Below are 17844 nucleotides of genomic sequence, written 5' to 3'. Positions count from 1 at the left end.
TTATTAAAATTAATTATTGGTTTATTACATTAGCCCCAACTGTCAGCAGGCAAATTAATAGTGCTGATTGCCCAAATTAAGAACTACATAATTTAAGTTTAAGCATTATAAACTTTCAGAGAAACAAAGACCATCAGTTTTTTCTTCCTTGCAAGAAAGACTAACAAACCATCATCATCTTTACAACATGCTGCCCATATTTGTCAATCTTGTTAATTTAATAATGTCCGCTGTATTCTAGACAAAAGCCTTGATGTAGATTAATAATACTTGCTTGCCATGTCAAATATTGCTCAGGAAAACAGTCGGCTCCTCAATAAGAATCTGTACTATCCTCCTCAGGTGCTATGATGACATTGTAATGAACATGCCACAAATGATTTTGAGTGATTCAAATTCCCTTTGCAGTGTATTTGGTTTCCCTGTCGTTGAGAATGAGTAAGCAGCATTACCAGCTTATCAGCAGGAGAAGAAACAAAATCCTTTTTTTTTTTTTTTTTTTTTTTTTACTGACAGTGCATTTTCTCTCCCATCATAGCTCCCAGTGCCTAATTAAATGTATTTAGCATCATAAATATTCCAGGGGGACAGGTTGACACTGTGAATTAATGTCTTGCCTCAGTACCAGAGCCTCTCTACTGGCTGTGGAGAGAAAGTTAGCCCAATGCCAGGTAAACGCTGTAGCTGACTGATTAAGTCACGGGACTCTGTTGAAGAATAGTTACTTTTGCATCAACTGCAAGGGTCAGTGACATATTTACAATTTTTGACCATCAAATATTAGCAATTTTCTGTTATTGTAGCAATCTTGTAACAAATTTTTCCACCACCTTTTTTTTTTTACTATAACGTGAGGATTGTTTAAAGGAAGACACTTTTTGACAGTCTATACCACACCCATACCTGTACAGTAAATACGAAACTACAGCTGGAGCCAGTTAGCTTATCTTTGTATAGATAATGTGAAGGTGCATCACGCCATGTTGGGAGGGAGGCGCTTAAAGTTGCTTAAAATGTTTAGATCTCCCTTTACTGACTGTGATAATTCCGGATGGATAACCTTAGCTGAATGTAGCTAACTTGTAGTGGATGTAAAATAAATGTATATTTAGTGTCAACCCTAACAAACCATAAATAACTGCTAACATGGTATGACTAAAGATGCTAGACAGAGATTACAGAGAGTAACATTAGCTAGACGATGAGACTGATGTTTCCATTTAAGATTAAAAAAATACACTGATTCAGAGTCTGTTTGTGCACTGTATCTTCCCTACTCTGTATTGGCTTACACTTTCATGGAGAGGCTTGTGCCTGGGTGCACAGCTATAATCCAATCATTGCTGTTATGCTGAAGTATTTCTTTGGTACAGCCCCACCTCACCTTGCTGGTACATTCACCAGTGCACTCTGCTCAGAAATGCCCTCCACAAGCCCCTTAGGATGACAGCGGGGAAATTTGGATGACTTCCCTGGGTTTTGAAGCCCTTCCCAAGTCTTCACACTTGAAGAGGGAAACATTTATAGCATATTTGATGCGCTTTTTCCTTGCATGAGAAGCAAGGAAAAGTGTCCTATTCTTTTAAGCAGAACAAATAGGTACATCTGCCAGACTGGCTGAGGGGCTGGAGAGGACAGAATTACATGTTATAATGTTCATTTTAAACCTAGACATTTTTCCTAATTTTCTTACATTTTCTCTTGCCTGTGAAATGCACAGACATCACCCTTCTCTCCTCAACATGTGTAATTGCAATTTGCAAGAGCTAAACTAATTTTACGACACAGCAGCACCTGTATTCATCTCCATATTAATAGAAAACAGAAAGTATAAATCCCAATTTTCCAGCAGCCAGTGTCAGTGTAGATGTTCCTTGAGGGAGAAGGCTGTCTCTTCTCCATTAAAATAATGGTGCTCTCCCCCCACTTTTTTCCTTTTGAGCTGAAATCAGATATCATAATTATGAATGGTGCCCAGTCTACATCACTGGGCTTGACACTTCTTATATCCATATCTGTCAGTGTACATTTAAGTTGCCTTTGTTAAGGTGTTCCCTCTGTTGAGTTATAGATGCCACTCTAGAATACAGGCCCCTGTAAGTCTCATTTAGTTTTGGAAAAGGGATAAGCAGAAGTGCATTGCCCTGAAATAATCATTAGATAAGAAGAGAACAAACTTTTACAACACTACTGAAGCCACTAAAACACATCTTAATCTGCACAGTTAACTTCAGCTGTTAACAAAAGAGATTAAAAACTTGTCTCCATTATAGATCAACACATTTAGCATTGTCCACTTAAATGTATCTATGCAGTCCTGTGTTTTAATATCTAATGCTAATTAAATTTCTGAAATGTAACCATTAATGAGTGTGAGCCTCACTCTGGGCTGTATCTGTGTTTCTGCATCCCCTCTGTCTGTATGTCATTACTCCATAGATGGGAAAGCACAGGAGCCACTGTCAGGTCAGGCTCTACAAAGCTACGGCTGATGTAGGTGGTCTACGTTGCCTCATTAGTAACAACATGAGCAGTGGTCTAATGAACTTAAGACAATGCTAATTAATGGAAGAGAACAAAGGCTTAACATTTTTAGAAAGTGTGAAGCACTGAGTCCGCTTGTATGACAGCATTTAAGCCACCTTAATCCGCTTGTGAAGCAGTGCATGGTGCCTCGACCACACGGTGCCGAGGCAGGTCAGAGAGAGCAGCTCCATACCTCAGCTGATATAGTCACCTGTGACAATCCTTTATGGGCTGATAAAGTAAGGGAAGTCTCTCAAGGAACAGTGCACTGACTTGGCGGAGGGTCTCCCCAGGGAGCAGGTGTCAGGGTTGTCTATCAGAAGGCTGAAAGGAAAAAAGGGACGTGTTACCGGGCTCTATTGTATCCTGGTTGTCATTGACTGATCGGGTCCATTTAGCTGGCTTTCACAGTGAATGAAACCACCTGAATAGATGAAAGCGAGACAGCCTTCCCGACAAACAAGGAGCCCTGGAATATTCATGGAGGATCTGTGAGGAAAAGATTAATGTATTAGAAATTAAAATGGGACCCGGACGTATGATCTTGCTCTAACACTTGGCCAGACCTGTGTCACCCGTCGCTAGCGCCTGAAGTCGGCACATGCCGCTGCCAAGGTGGAGAGGAATCATTAAGCACCCTGCCATTGTGTGAGCAGAATAATCAAACTTCACCCCACCTACCCCCACCCCCCCGCAGCACTGACAATGAATAATTCCGGAGCCATTTGCAATGTTAACGGCACCTATCTGGGCCATCCATGGCTTTATGATAAGAGCTCCAAATATGCATTTCAACAGTCTGAACAGAAGCTGCTTCACCGGCATTTCAAAGGACACCTGTCAGTCATCTGAAAGAGCTGTCAGTCTCTGTCACGCAACAGTGCCAGTGAAATGGCCCAAAAGATAATCTTTACTCTCTCTCTTTCTCTCTCTCCACCTCTCTCTTTCAGATCAGAGCAGTTACATTTGCAATCGAGTGACAAGTGATTTACACTGGAAAATGGATTGTGTTTAAACTGAAAGGGGGGGGAGGGGTGTTCTTTTAGGGTGTGATATTCTTTGCTGGTGTACAGCTGTATCAAATATGCTATCATAAATGTGATCTGGGCTACGCTGAATGTCATTATGTGTGAGACCAGGGGCACTAGATGGGCTACCGAGCTCAAAGGTAACTTAGATAATTCCTATCTCTCCAGACAGAGTTCTGTGTATATGAGGAGTAGAAGCTGGGCGGGATCAAACAGGCTTGTGTTTACAAAAAGTTTGACTTTCTGTTGTCTCTACCTGGAATGTGTCTTCAAATAGAGATCACTGCTGTGTAGTTTATCTGCCATGCTGGACAATACTGCCTGGTTATCTCTGGATAGATTTTTACTTAATAATATCTCTCTTTGACCAACACTGCTTCACAGAATAGATGTGCTTAAGTGATTTCTTTACTTAAATCCATAAAGCTGATTGTTGCAGACTGTACTCGTATGGCCACTTGGTTGGCAAGGAGGCAAGTGAAGTCGCCTGCCTCTCCACATGTAGGCCAGTAATTTGTTAAACACGACTAACTTGTGTGCCACCAGCTGTTGGTGATATTTACAGCTCAGTGCAGAGGATGCGTTTGGACCGAGGCTTCCAGGGCTAGGGTAGCACTAGGCCCGGTCTCACTCCCCTTATGGCCACTCCATGGGGGAGGACAGCCAGCACTAACAGCACAGACCACACGTAATACCATAAAATCACAATACAGAGGTGCACAGAATGACACAAAACGAAATTTTCCACAGCCTGGACAGCTTGCTGGCTCAGCAGAGTAAGACATGAGCCATGTGAGTACGAATCTGGAGAATGACCTTTATGACAAGTCATCCTCTCCAAAAATTTCCTCTGTCACTCTCTAAAATATACAGTCCAATAAAGGAGAAGGCACTATTATGGATGGCCAGTTAGAGTACAATGCTCTCCCAATCATGAAGAGATCACAGCTAATTTATGGAACATTTTATTATGCAAACCAGACATCAGTAGCACATTTCGATCACTGAAGTCCACTACAACCGCCTGAAACTGTCTTCAATGAGCTCCTGGGAGCTCTGCCAAAAGCCAGAGTCACTTTAGTTCATCTAGCACAAGCCAATACAAAGCTCTGTGGAGACCCTTATGCTTACCCATCCAAAATTCTTTGTTGTTTTCCAGTCATTAAGGCCATTTTCACACAGAACAAACAGGAATTTGACAAGCAATTTGAATTTTGGGCACTCCTCTTTGTCACATACTTTCCACACCATGTCCGTTCCTCCAACAATCTCTTCATTGTGGCTCAGGGAGGACACAGTTCAAGAAGTGACTCACTCAGTGAATGTTCACTTTCATTTCAGAGCGCAGGAGGCTGGCATAATCCCTGATACTGAACCCTGACTCACCAGGTCTTTTTTAGACTGAGCGCTCCATCCTTCTTCCATTGTGAAAAAGGACTTGCACTTGCACTTTTGACTAGATAAAAGTTCAACTATACGCTCACTGATGAAATGACTTGTGTCAGAAAGACAACAAGGCTGTTGTGAACAAAAACATTACGAGGAAACTCACTGAAGACAAATGAGCACACGTTCAAATAATTCACAAGTGAATGAAATGTTATGAACTAATCAAATGAAGTGAATAAAGGAACAAAAGCGAGTAGTTATCTTGTCTGCAGTTTTTTCCCCTCGCAGTTTGAAATGCTCACACAAATGAATGTCAATAGATGTGCTTGTACAACAGCTTCCTTACAAATTATTCAGTGACTACAATTTTGCAGTTGAAAAAGTCACACACAGAAAGCCATTTACCTGAGTCACAAATGAGTATGTAATTGAGTCCTTAGGGAAAATAACTCAGCTTAACTACTGGAAATAATGTGTAAATTCAATACATTTCCTAATGAGCTCATTTGAGTTTGCTGCAATTATATTTGCTAGTCTAGGTGTAGATAGGATTCTGCAGCTGAGTTGAGGTGAATAAAACCAATGCCTCCCTTGTATTCATTAAAATTAGCATATGGACCTGTCAACACTTCTCAGAGGCACGTTGTAACAATGCCATTTAGCCCTACATCAAGCAATGCCAATGGAATTAATGCATGTGGTGGGTAAATGCCTCCCCACCCCTAGCGTCAGTGGTGGAATAGGACTGGCAGTGCTGGCTCTGACGCACAAAAGAAGCTGCATTTTAACAGCCAGGGCCTGGCCTCTGACCAGGGGCCATCCACATCAACACTGCTTACACTCCACTATACCTCCCAGCTACTGGTCCAGCCAACGAGCGCTATAGACACACACTGAGACAGACAAGGAAAGGAACAAGGCAGGAGAAATGAATACCACCAGTGTGTGTGTGTGTGTGTGGAAGTGGGTGGATAGCAATGGGGCCAAGGAGCAAAGAAGAGGAGATAGAAATAAAGATTGGTACTGTAGGTGGCTGCAAAGTGAGCCTCTGTATTGTCTTTTAACAGCTGTCTGTTGATCCACCTTGACAAAGTGCTTTTGTTTATTTAAAAACAAACCTTGAAATAATTATTCCCCATGAATACCGAGTTTATCACTGTATAAACTTAAAAGATATTCTTATCAAAAGGTGCCAGGATTGAGAGGCCCATGAAAAAAAGGGAGCTCCTTTATTGTTGTTTGTCATCATTGCACTGAAGCTGCCAGTGAGAGAAGGTATTGTTGCTCAGTGGAGCACACAAGGCCCTAGCAGCATTGTTGTGCCAGGATTTTAAAACAGGCACGAGTTATCAATAGACCACAGACTAGTCGACTCACTCAGCTGTGCCTCTTGATACACTTCACAACCTTGCACGCTGAACAGCCAGCCATGATCTCACACAATTGGGCTGCTTACTGACAAACACTTTGTTTCCAGATGGATCCAGGTCTGTGTCTAATGGATATGCAGCACCATCAGTCCAAAGCTCTCCGATTCCTCTTAAGTTGATATATATTACCATCAGACTGACACTGTTTCAATTAATGAAATCTCATTTGAATTTGCCATTTTAAACATTAGTAGCCACACTGTATTAAGACACAATTAACCCCGTGATTTACCAATGACAGCAGAAATGAGAGTCAGTAAATTCAGCCCCGTGAAAAAAGATAGAGGAATAAAAGACTGGCTAAGCAGAAGACAATGCCTCAGCTGTGCTCTGCACTGATCTATACACTGTGATTACCTGGAGCAGAAAACCAAATGTAAAGGCCTTGGGCTGGCTTTGATATTTCCATTGTTCGTTTGTCTGCTGTGACCTGGACTACATCTAACAGACCTAGACTGGAGGTCAGTGTGAATCAAAGGAGAGAGAAGGAGAGATTAAAATTAGAAAAAGAAGTACAGTTGAAAATTTACATTCCTTATATACTGTATATATATAGAGAGAGATTTTTTTTTTTACCCCAGCTGCTGACTCTTGAAATTGCCAAGCACATACAGGGTTTTCCCCTCTTTCCCCTCTCCCTCTCTCTCACACTCACGTACACTCATTATAGTTACCTTTTGTCTAGTACTGGGTGCCATTACCACTCCCACCCCAGCACTAAAAGAACTGGGACTAACTTTATTCTGTCTGGGTGCTTATTAAAAGATTACATATTCACACTTCTGCAGAACAGACCCTTAATGAGGATGAAGGGAGACTCCTAGAGTTTGTCCTCACATTATGACAAACTCTAGGCAATAAGGTGACGATGAAATAAAAAGGTACTCTACAGTCTGGGCACAAATACTCAAGAAGTGGAGTATTTTAGAGCAAAGTAGAATATTTTAAACAGTCTAGTAAACATATGGTATGCATACTGTCTTATATCTTTAATGACAAATGTGAAGAACAGTATCTATGTACTGGCAGATTTTGAAGGGGTGGGGGTGGTTCTTTAACAAAAATGACTGAAGGTATCCTCTAATTATCAAGTATCACATGGCTAAAGCTATTAGCCCATCTGTGGTAGCCTAGGACCTTATTAAGGACAAGACTGAAAACCAGTGAAAAGTTTTAACTCATCTAGGGGTATTGAGTAGGTACATAAAAATAAAATAAAACAAAACGTTTAAAACTGACTGTTAACCCTGGGTTTACCAACACAAGTGGTTTACATGAAAGAGGTGGACAAAAAGCCTAGGTTGGTAATGTAATAACATCTATATATATCTGACTAACCAAATGAACCAACTACAGGTGAAAAGGCACACAAAAATACCGCTTAACACTGATTATAGTTGTTTACCATTTCTAAATACTCCACAGAACTAAGAGACTCTGTAAAAATCTGTATTTATTTCTCTGTACAGGCACTTTCAAATCTCCTTTATGTTCGGTTGCTGCATTGTAGTAGATGTGAAAACGATGGGATGAGATGTGAACTAGTCACAAAAACAACTGAGACTTACAGTGTCAATAATTAACTTACAAACATGAATTTGACAACATATGTCCAAGGAAATTGTTAGATTAATGCTCTGATGTTGCAAAAGAAAGGTGATAAAATGAATGCTAGGACATTAGTATGTTGATTCAGACTGACTTATATAGCTAGTGAGACAGGTAAAGAGATAAATCTGATCATCATGTACTCTCACACTGATCTTATGAGTTGTCTAATGGAACAGATAACAAATTAAAGGAACCACATTTATCAAAACTTTTTTGACAGTTATATAAACTTTACAGTATGAGAAAACCCTTAGTTGATGGAAGTCCAGCTACTGAATGGGAATTTAACCATATTTTAAATCTGCTGCAGCTTTCAACCAAAGCTTACAATCGTTTCCCAAAACATGTTTTTGTGTGCAGAGTAATACAGCCGAGTTCAAATTTCTCTCGTCCCTTCAAGCACAAAATACAAAAGGCCTAGGCTGCCACTACCTGATTCAATCAAGTGTGTTACATTGTATACCCATGGGCAACAAGGCGACGTGTATTTTAATTAATAAAGTAATACCCTGATCTCAAAGGCTTGGCCCTTGGCATTCTTGCTGCTGTTTTTGTAAATACTCCCAAGATCCCAGCAAAGATGCTGGGAGCATTTTTCTTCACACTCAGACACTCATGCAACTGGATTTGATACATAATGTTTGAAACTGAGATTCTATGTTTTTAGCCATATATTAAAGCTCTGGAACCAAGGAGAGTACATTGTAGTACATGCCATCAATTACACAAAACTTAATTAGGAGAATAAATAGCAAGCGAAGGAAGAATAACAGTGTAAAATTAAGATGAGAGAAACTAAGGAAGTATCCTATGTAAAAGCACATGGTGTGAATGAAAGTCAATGTTAAGGGCTACGAAAACACAGACATGGCTGTGGGTGCTATGTTGTGAGGGATAACAAGCACAATGAAGGGTAAACGCATGCATCTTTGGAGATTCTGGACCGGAAAGAGGCCCGAGGGAGCTCAGGGGCTTCGGGGATATGGGCTGTGTTCAACCTTTTTCTACAGCCACACACATCAGGACAACAGGGAATGATGGCACTGTTACAATAAGCCATGAGAAGTACTTACTCATTTGTTCATACATAACAGAAATGTTAACTTAACATACAACAGTAAATGACTGACTCACATTAAGTCAGAAAACAATAAAAATCACGGATGCACCACAGTCACTTGGGTCATGTTTTTAGCCACATTGCTCAAGCAACTTGAGACAATCTATTTTCATATGCAGATGATGATCGGTGACCTGTCAGTGATTTGTTTCATTTTATCTACTTTTGTCTTAAAGGTAGTAACGTTTATTTAAACCACAACTGATCTAAAAAAAATCTAATAACTATAAAACTGTTTTCTTAGCTCACAAATTTAATTTTTTTTAAATAAAACAAACATTTTAATTAGCTTACAGAAGCACAGTCACAAGTAAATCTGAAGTGATTATTCCTGCCCTTAGAGAAAGACTGTCTCTTTGTGCTCTGTCAAAAGGTCAATTATGGCCCCAAACCGGCATGCAGTGACAGTGACCTGGAAGCGCTACTGATGACCCCACATCCAGGGGCCCAAAAGAGTTGATCATCTAACATGCAGGCTGCCCGGAGCCATGGAAATCTGACATTTGTCCTTATTCAAATGAACACAAACAATATGCATCTCATGCCTCTCCCTAACCTGTGCCAAATCTTAAGCATAGGGACCAGCAGTCTTAAAGCATTGTCCTCCAGTCCGAGTCCGTGCCCTTCCCTGTAAATCTACAGCCACACAACAGTTGGACATAGATCCTCCAGTAAGAGCAGGCTGCACAAAGGCGCCATCTTCACCAGCATCTACACTAACACTGGTCATTATAGTATATAGCACTGGAGTCACAAATGAAGAAGAGGCTCTATAGTAAAGGAACATAATAAAAGATATAAGTGAACTGTAAATTCAGATGTGGCAGATTAAGATCAACTTTGTCCATACTTTTCATGCTGATGCTGTCATTGGGAGATCTAAAATCTGAACTCTTAAAATGAATACAATGGATATTTTCATAATAACAATAGATCAAATGTGAAAGAGATTGATCATAGTGATGGTTTCGTAGTTACCATCCAATGCTGCAGATGCGCTCAGCTCAGTGGAACTTTATCTTTCAGTTTGGGTCTTTTTGGTCCATGGTGTGATTGTTTTGGTTCATTCTCACCACTTCTCACAGCAGACAAGTGTATTCAGCTAAAAACTTTAAAAATCTACCCTACACTACCTGTCCAACATCAAACAGCAGACAGACACAGATAGCGACTGGTTAACAAACATAATGGAGCCTTTAACAGCTGAAGAGCCTGATATTTTCTTAGGTATGAGTCCAAAAACAAAGCTCAGTATTTAAAATCTGACTTAATTTCTTCAGGCAGACACAAACATGATTCAAGAAATGCTGGTCCACGTCTGCTCGATGTGTATTTAGCCAAAGTTTTGCTAACAAATTCACCATATTACCTTAAATGGTGTTGTATGCCAGTGTTTTTTTGGCAACAAATTTCATGGAAAAAAAAAAACAAAACCAACAATCTAGTGGCGCATCTCAGTACTTTCCAATCTCCCTAACCAGTCTATCACTCCTAGTGAGGATGTCAAGCTTAAAAAAGGTTCAAAAAGATATGCTTTGACAATTCTAAGTAATTTCCTAAAATATCAGGTTAGTAAAATATGGCCAGTATCTTTATCCATAGCTTTTCCTACACAAGCCCAACACGAGCCTGTTTACTACATGGGAGTTAAAAGCTTTGCAAAAACACCTCTATAAGAAGGTTATTGCTGTAACACCGGTGTATACACAGTAAATTCCCCCTCAATGGCACTTGCCCGAAGCAACACCTACCACAGTAAATGTTTATCCATGTGGACTTCCCATCTTATACTGTTTTGTCTGTGTGTGCAGAAGGTAGAGGCCTGGCCTGGAACTGTGTGGCACAGTGCAGGGGCTCTCATGTCTTCAGGGCGTTCCACAGAGCATGATCAAGAAAAGCAGAAACATGAAGAAAACTGCAAAAGGTTGAGCCATGGAAACGTCTTTCTTCTGCACGTCAGTTAATTTCCTCTTTTTCCCTTTGGTTCCACATCACTTTTCTATTATGTTTTGAACACAGTGAAAATGTAATACAAATCATGCTGCTGGTAAAAAAAAAAATCTAATCATTACACCCTCAAATGAAAAAATGGATACCAGTGAAAAATGTAAGGGAATTGTTATTTTTCACATTCTAATTCACATCACAAGGAACCAAAAAGAAACACATGCTGTATATCAGATTGGTTTGGTGCCTTTTGCCCCAAGCCATGCAGCACACACTGATATTAGTTTTAAATACAGATTGCTGGCAATAATAGAACAGAAGAGTCCATGCCTGCCACATAGGCCCAGTCTGGAGTGCTTCACGTTGCCGGCTTGCCAAGACAGCTTCAATCAAAAAGCTCAAATAAATGTAGTTCTTTGGGTTCTGTCAACTGTAAACTGTTATTGATCCCAACAAATGAAATTTGTTCACGTTGATCGATCAAACACATTATCTGTGTTTTCCAGTCTATTACCGGCAAGTGGAAATTCAGGAGGCATCAATAAATAGAGTTGGGTCACCCTGGGTAGATTCCTTTCAAGCTGGAAGGCTGTAAAAACAGGCGACCAAACATAAGTACTTGTACTTAAAGGTAATGGACCTGCATCATGACTAAACACTAAGTGCCTGGGGTGTCTAGATGTGGAAAGCACTTCTGTAGTACCTTCAAGGTCTAGAGACACTTGAGCATGTACTGTATACTTGCCCTCCTCTCTTCTGCCCCTGCTAATACCCCCCCACCCCCACCCACCTAATGCACACCAACATAGGAAAGCCTTCCAGCTGGCACCCTACGCCTGTACTTGGCAGGTCGGAGGGAGCATGAGAATTAAACCTATATCGCCCCAGCTACCAGTTCTCAAATATCAGTGGAGTCCAGCACTTCACTGGGGACTGGTGAGAGGAAAGCATGTCAATGGAACAAAAAGCTCCTTCTGGCACTACTCCACTCAACTGTTCTGCTCACTGCTATTACAGGAGTGAAGTTTTCATGTGGAAGTGGGTACAAATGCTCCTGTGAAGGAGGGATCCATCCGAATGTTCTGCCGAATTGTAAGTCTCTGTGAAGAGAAATACAGGGAGCTAGATCTGCACTCTTCTTCACTCCTGCATGCTAACAGATACATTCATTATTAGGTACGTTTAGCTGACACATACTGTATGGTCTAATGCAACAGGTCTACAACATTGTGAAGGTTGTAGTGTTTTGTTTTTGCTTAAACTCTTTCAGAGGCCTTGAGTCAACTTTTTGGCATTTTGGAAGGTTGTGTGTTGCAATGTACTGTGTTAATATAAACACAAAATATTAGAAACACCTCACAGAGTAATAAAAGTGTACTAAAATGGTAACTAAACACAGGTTGTACTCTTACATGGGATCTAAAGGCACATTTCCTCAGAAAAAAATGACTTCTTTAACCCTAAAATTACATGTATTTATGTTTTATTAGTTTACTTTAGTACAGTTAGTTACGGTTAGTATTTATGTTTTATTAGTTTACTTTAGCTAAGGTCGGTACACATCCACTTGATACTGCACTGCAACAGGAGCTGTATCAGATCAGGATAACATCAGGCAACTTATTTGTCTTGTTCAACAGCTAGTTTATTACATAAATAAATCAAATAACCTGCAACTTTGCAACTCTCCCTCTGTCTTTGCACAGTTCTTCAAACTATAGGAGGGTGACAGCTTGTCCACAAACCAAGGGCAGCTGAAATAGGAACATCCACCCCTCTACAGTGATAGAGCAGCTCTGATGGCTTCTTTATTATGGAAAATTATTTTAAACAGCATAAAACGGCACAGGCTCATTTTTTCCATGTTTCTGCCACTATCACTCCAGCTATTGATAAGATGTCTAAATTTATTGCAGAATAATTCTGCAGGAAAAGAGATAAAAGGTTGCTGAATAAAATATGAGGCAAAGGCTGTAAATTGTAGCAATGCATATCATTTCATTCAAATGTAGGACGCAATTACCATCTGCTACACTCATCAGTCCCCTCCTTTATGACTTAATTATATGTTTAATGCTATCAGATCAAGGAAAGGGCAAAATAGATGAATGAGAAAGAAAGAGAAAAGATTCTGCAACAAGACAAAAGGCAGATGAAAAGTAACATAAAAGGAGGAAACTGATTTCATTCACCAGGAAATAGAAAAAGTTAATTTAGATACAACATTCCCTCATCTCCTGCACCTTTGTAAGATAATAAACCCGGCGTGTTGCCAATAGGTCTCATACTAGTCAAACAAAAGAAGTCAAGTTCCTCAAAACTGAAAGTCTTCTTGCATTCCTTTTGGGAGAACAAGTCGCTGATTGTTGAGTCCAGCAGAGGTGAGTCATAGAAAGCTACAGCATGTAACAATGAGGATCACTTCCACCTGTTTTCTAATTTATTTGATTTGAAGATATATGCCATTTTCAGTGATTTATAGACACCTGCAGTATTCTATTTACTCTTTTCTTTTGTATTTTATCATGATTAAGCCCACTATTTTGCTTTGTGAAACAAAGTGTATTCTGATGTATTCTATTGCCAGAGTTAAATAAAATTTCACAATCCTAAAACTTTTTGTTTGGATGCAAATCATGTACAGCAGCGTTCACAAAGAAAACTGGGGTTGTCCAAATGGCTGTGGGGTAAAGAGCTAGCCAGTGGGCATCCCAGGTGCCAGCAGGCACTGTCCTAACTGTGTACCTTTGGCCAGAACTCATTATGGGGTGACATTTAGGTCTGCTGCTGCCCATGCCAAGTCAGCCCTCTGGATTGAGACAAATTATGTAGTTATTTTTTATGTCAGACATTAAGTCATGTCCAGTGGGAGCCAAATCCGTGTCACCTTCACGTCACCTAGAAAAAAAAATTATTTTAACGGCTGTGGACTTCTTAAACAGGGCCGGTATCCGGCTCATTTGATGTAATATTCTGATGTTTCAAAGCAAGATTGAAGGGAATTACATCCCGATTTAATTCAAACTTTTAATCAGTTATTATGTAATGTAAGCACTCTTTCGACACACAAACATATGCATGCTGCCACAGTACTGTTAAGCTGTTTCTATCCCCTTTCTTTTCGTGGGGATCCTGACATTCAAGAGACTGTAAAAGAAAATAGAATTTCCTACCTGTATGCTGCAGAAAAGGTGATGGTTCTCCTTACTCTGTGGGGGTTATTTATTCAAGCCTGAACAAAAGAAGATGAACAGAATTACTGAAGAAAATAGCTCAGAATTTGCACAAGATTTTATAGTACCAAATAAAAACACACATCACGAGAGCTGGATGCTGTGATACAAAACAAAACACCTGTACCTGTCATGTCACTGATCATACTTTTTATGACCATAAATTTCCAAAAATGTGCGTTAAAATGAAATAACATTGATTGTCAATACTTCATAATCTTTATTTTGTATAGAATTATATATATATTGCACAGGGAGTAAAACAATATGAATCCTTGTTGCAGATTCTTCCAGATAGCCAGGAGAACTGTCATCCCAGCAGACAGCGCACAACATAAACAGAACTAAAGCGCCATCTTGTGGACGAAGGCAAGTACAACTTGAGAGCTTCCTGGGTTTTCCATTTACAGGTGTGGCAACAGAAAGGCTCCCTTAAAAACCCTTTCAGTGATAAAAGGTATAAGATACTGTAAGTCTCCAGACAAAAACAAGGCATTCTTATGTTATGTGTTTAAGAAAGTGCAAAATCTGCAGTGAATCAATCAACATTATGGTTAAAAAAAATCCCATGAATACATCAAGCAGAGGACATAAGTGGCTAAACAGATTAAACACTTCGGAAATGGTCCCTAAGTGGGAGTCCACACTAGCTTGCAGGTATCTCACAAAGCATGAAATGAATCCAAGTTGTTTATCTGCTTTATATTATTGGGCAAATTATATATAATTGCTCATTTGATGTATTCAGAGGAAAGCATTCACTTGATGCATATGCTGTGGATATTTTGCACACAAACTTCAAGACGTAACAAAGAGAAAAAATGGGATGCAATTGATTATAAGTTAATTGTGCAAAGGTCTCCCTGATGGGAACCATCTGTCAAAACAAGCTGTACATTCACTAATTCCAATCATAATTAATTAAATGGATAACGAATTACATACATCATAGTTAGTACAGGGAGGGAATCTACTGCAGGAACTGTTATGAAACAAATTAGCTTTTACAATGAAAGAAAATTACATCACATAACTAAATATTATACTCATTTCCACAAGCCATATTTCTTAATGAATTCTCTAATTAATTTAATTCACACAATGTGCATAATTTGGAGCTGAAAATGTCAGTGGGTCAGACTTAACCATATTGTTGCTGGCTGTCTATTTCAACAAGAGCCATATTATGACAACATGACCTCTATGTAAATTACACAGGCCAACTGTTGTAATTTTAATTCCAGGGTCTAATTAACATGTTGTAAAGATATCATACAAGTACATTTAAATCATTTTACATATTCCAGTGTCATTGCAAGATTTCTATATGTGTTAATGTGGTGTAATCTTTTTGATGGGATACTCTGTGATAGGTTCTGTTACAGATTATGACAAAAAGACGATTAATTTTCATGCTTGCTGGATTAAGTGCTGAATTTTTCTTCTCAGAGTAAATCCTACCTCTCTCACAATTCACGGACTACATCTGCTGTAAGCATGACGGACATGACACCTCAACTCATTCAGAAAGCACATACATGACCATTGCTAGAGTATTTCGAACAAAGAAGGGCATTTTAGATCATCCCAGTCATTCATTCTATTATACACTCTCAGAAAATTGTCCTTAAACTGCCTTTATATTTGCTTGGAAAATTATTTAAGTGATAAATCAATTGTAAAAAATTGTTGCTAACTAATAATTTAATTTAGTTCTACTTTGTACATGCAAGAGCAGCACAGACACCTGTATGTTTCCACACTTCAGGTAATGCCACTGCAAATGAAACTTTATACACTGGTGATCGACTTTCACTTACTCCGTCACCTCTGCTGTGCTAGTGTCTGGCCTGATCCTATTCCTTATCAGTTTAGCGCAAACCCAATCAAATTTACCAAGTGATAGCACCATCGAGAGTGAATGCAGAAACGGTTGAATAAATGAATAAATTGCCCAGGGGATGGAACATATAAGTTAACACATGCATTGCAGGGCTCGGGGGCTATCCTGAGGCCAATCATTTTGCTAATACACTAATGAAAGCTTGTGTAGTGTGGCTAAGGGCAGCCACCATGGGAGGTACCACTCCCCTCCCTCCTTGTGTTGGGGACTGTTAATAGGCTGGACTGAGCCAACAGGACTCCCAGGAGAGGCCTGCTGATGAAGAGGAAAACCTGTCGTTGCCTTCACTAATCACTGCCTAATGGCTGCAGTAACAGAGGTTTTACAAATGTGACTGTGCATATGTGCACTGTGTGCGAGAAGTACTTTAGGTTTTAAAATAACGGTATACACTCACCGGCCACTTTGTTAGGTACACCCATATGCAGTTCAGTTCAGAGGTGTCTCTGTATTTTTGTCCCCCCAAGCTACATACATGAGAGGGTCAGAATATTAATCATCATTTAGTCAAATGACATAAAAGGTACCTAGAGAATTTTCCAGGACTAAAACTATTAGTGATTTGAGTTATGTTTCAAGCAAAATGCCAACTACTTTTTGAGTCTATCTCATCCAGTGTGAGGATTTTCTCTTTTTCTGTTACTAGTCCTATATCATTGTAAAGTGAATATCATGGTGTCACTGCCAACTCAGAAGTTGGATTTTTCATGCAACTCCCCAGTTATGAGAATTTGTCACCTTATAGCTCTGTTTAATAAATTACAGGATTACACGATTTAACTGAACAGGCTCCTCTTGGTTACATTTTTATCCAAGATGTAATAAAGCCATCACTGTGGGCTCTCAGCTAACATGTAATGTGTAACTAATGTGTAACTAAGTGTAGCCATTTGAGATGACTGCCTGTTAATCCCCTGAACCCGCTGCCCTTTGTCTATGTGGTTCTTGTACTCACTGTTGAATACAAGATGTTCAAAGGCAGCACACGAACACTCCGCATTATTCACAGTTGTAAAACAGGTCTTGCGGCTTGTTAATCTCGTAAAACGTCACTTAGACGTTAAGGTGTCAGAGTAGCTTTTCTTAACAAAAAATCCAAACAAAGAACGAACAGTAATTTAAGCTCATTCCAGCCACTGTCAAGTTATATATACCTGACTACATATACTGCAATTTTGCTCCGGTTAAAGTGAGCAGTGGTTATACTTTGATGACGTAAACGTAAAGTTGTAAAACTGCGGAGTTAGAAATTGCTTCCGGTTAAGACCTACAAAGTAAAGTTCCCATTAAAAGGTGCTGTAATAATTGAGCTTCATATTTTTTGCTCGCTCTTATTTTTACGTGACAACAATGACAACAAAATGACCAAAAGAGGTGCAAAACAACCACAAAGAGACGGAAAATGATCAAAAAGAGCGACAACATGACCAAAAGGTGATGGAAAGCGACCACAAAGAAAAACAAAACGACTAAAAGGAGACATAAGACGACCAAAGAGAGACAAACATCAAACTTTCCGTGTCCCGGGGCCTGTCACTTTCAATCCATGCATCAGGACCATTTAATAACAGTTCTATTTTAAACTGAAACCTCCAGATCAGCTATTTTATGGCCTTTTTATTGAGACTGTTTTCCCCAAATGATGTAAAAACTTACC

At 39.6% G+C, this 17844-nt stretch overlaps 1 long non-coding RNA gene across 2 annotated transcripts; it reads right to left on the bottom strand.

The window, feature by feature from the left end:
- Positions 1-584: 584 nt before the first annotated feature.
- LOC109957144 (uncharacterized) lies at positions 585-17829 on the bottom strand. Of its 2 annotated transcripts, XR_002274502.1 has the most exons (4): positions 17143-17829; positions 14225-14283; positions 2951-3015; positions 585-2850 (listed from the first exon to the last, which is right to left on the bottom strand). It is a non-coding gene; the product is annotated as an uncharacterized LOC109957144 (long non-coding RNA). The 2 variants fall into 2 exon arrangements; XR_002274503.1 differs by lacking the exon at positions 2951-3015.
- Between the last annotated feature and the right edge of the window lie 15 nt (positions 17830-17844).

Source organism: Monopterus albus, unplaced genomic scaffold (assembly GCF_001952655.1).
Source record: "Monopterus albus unplaced genomic scaffold, M_albus_1.0 scaffold24.1, whole genome shotgun sequence".
NCBI classification, from domain to species: Eukaryota; Metazoa; Chordata; class Actinopteri; order Synbranchiformes; family Synbranchidae; genus Monopterus; species Monopterus albus.
Note: the sequence above shows the minus strand (reverse complement) of the source record. Positions and strands in the feature narration are given on the sequence as shown.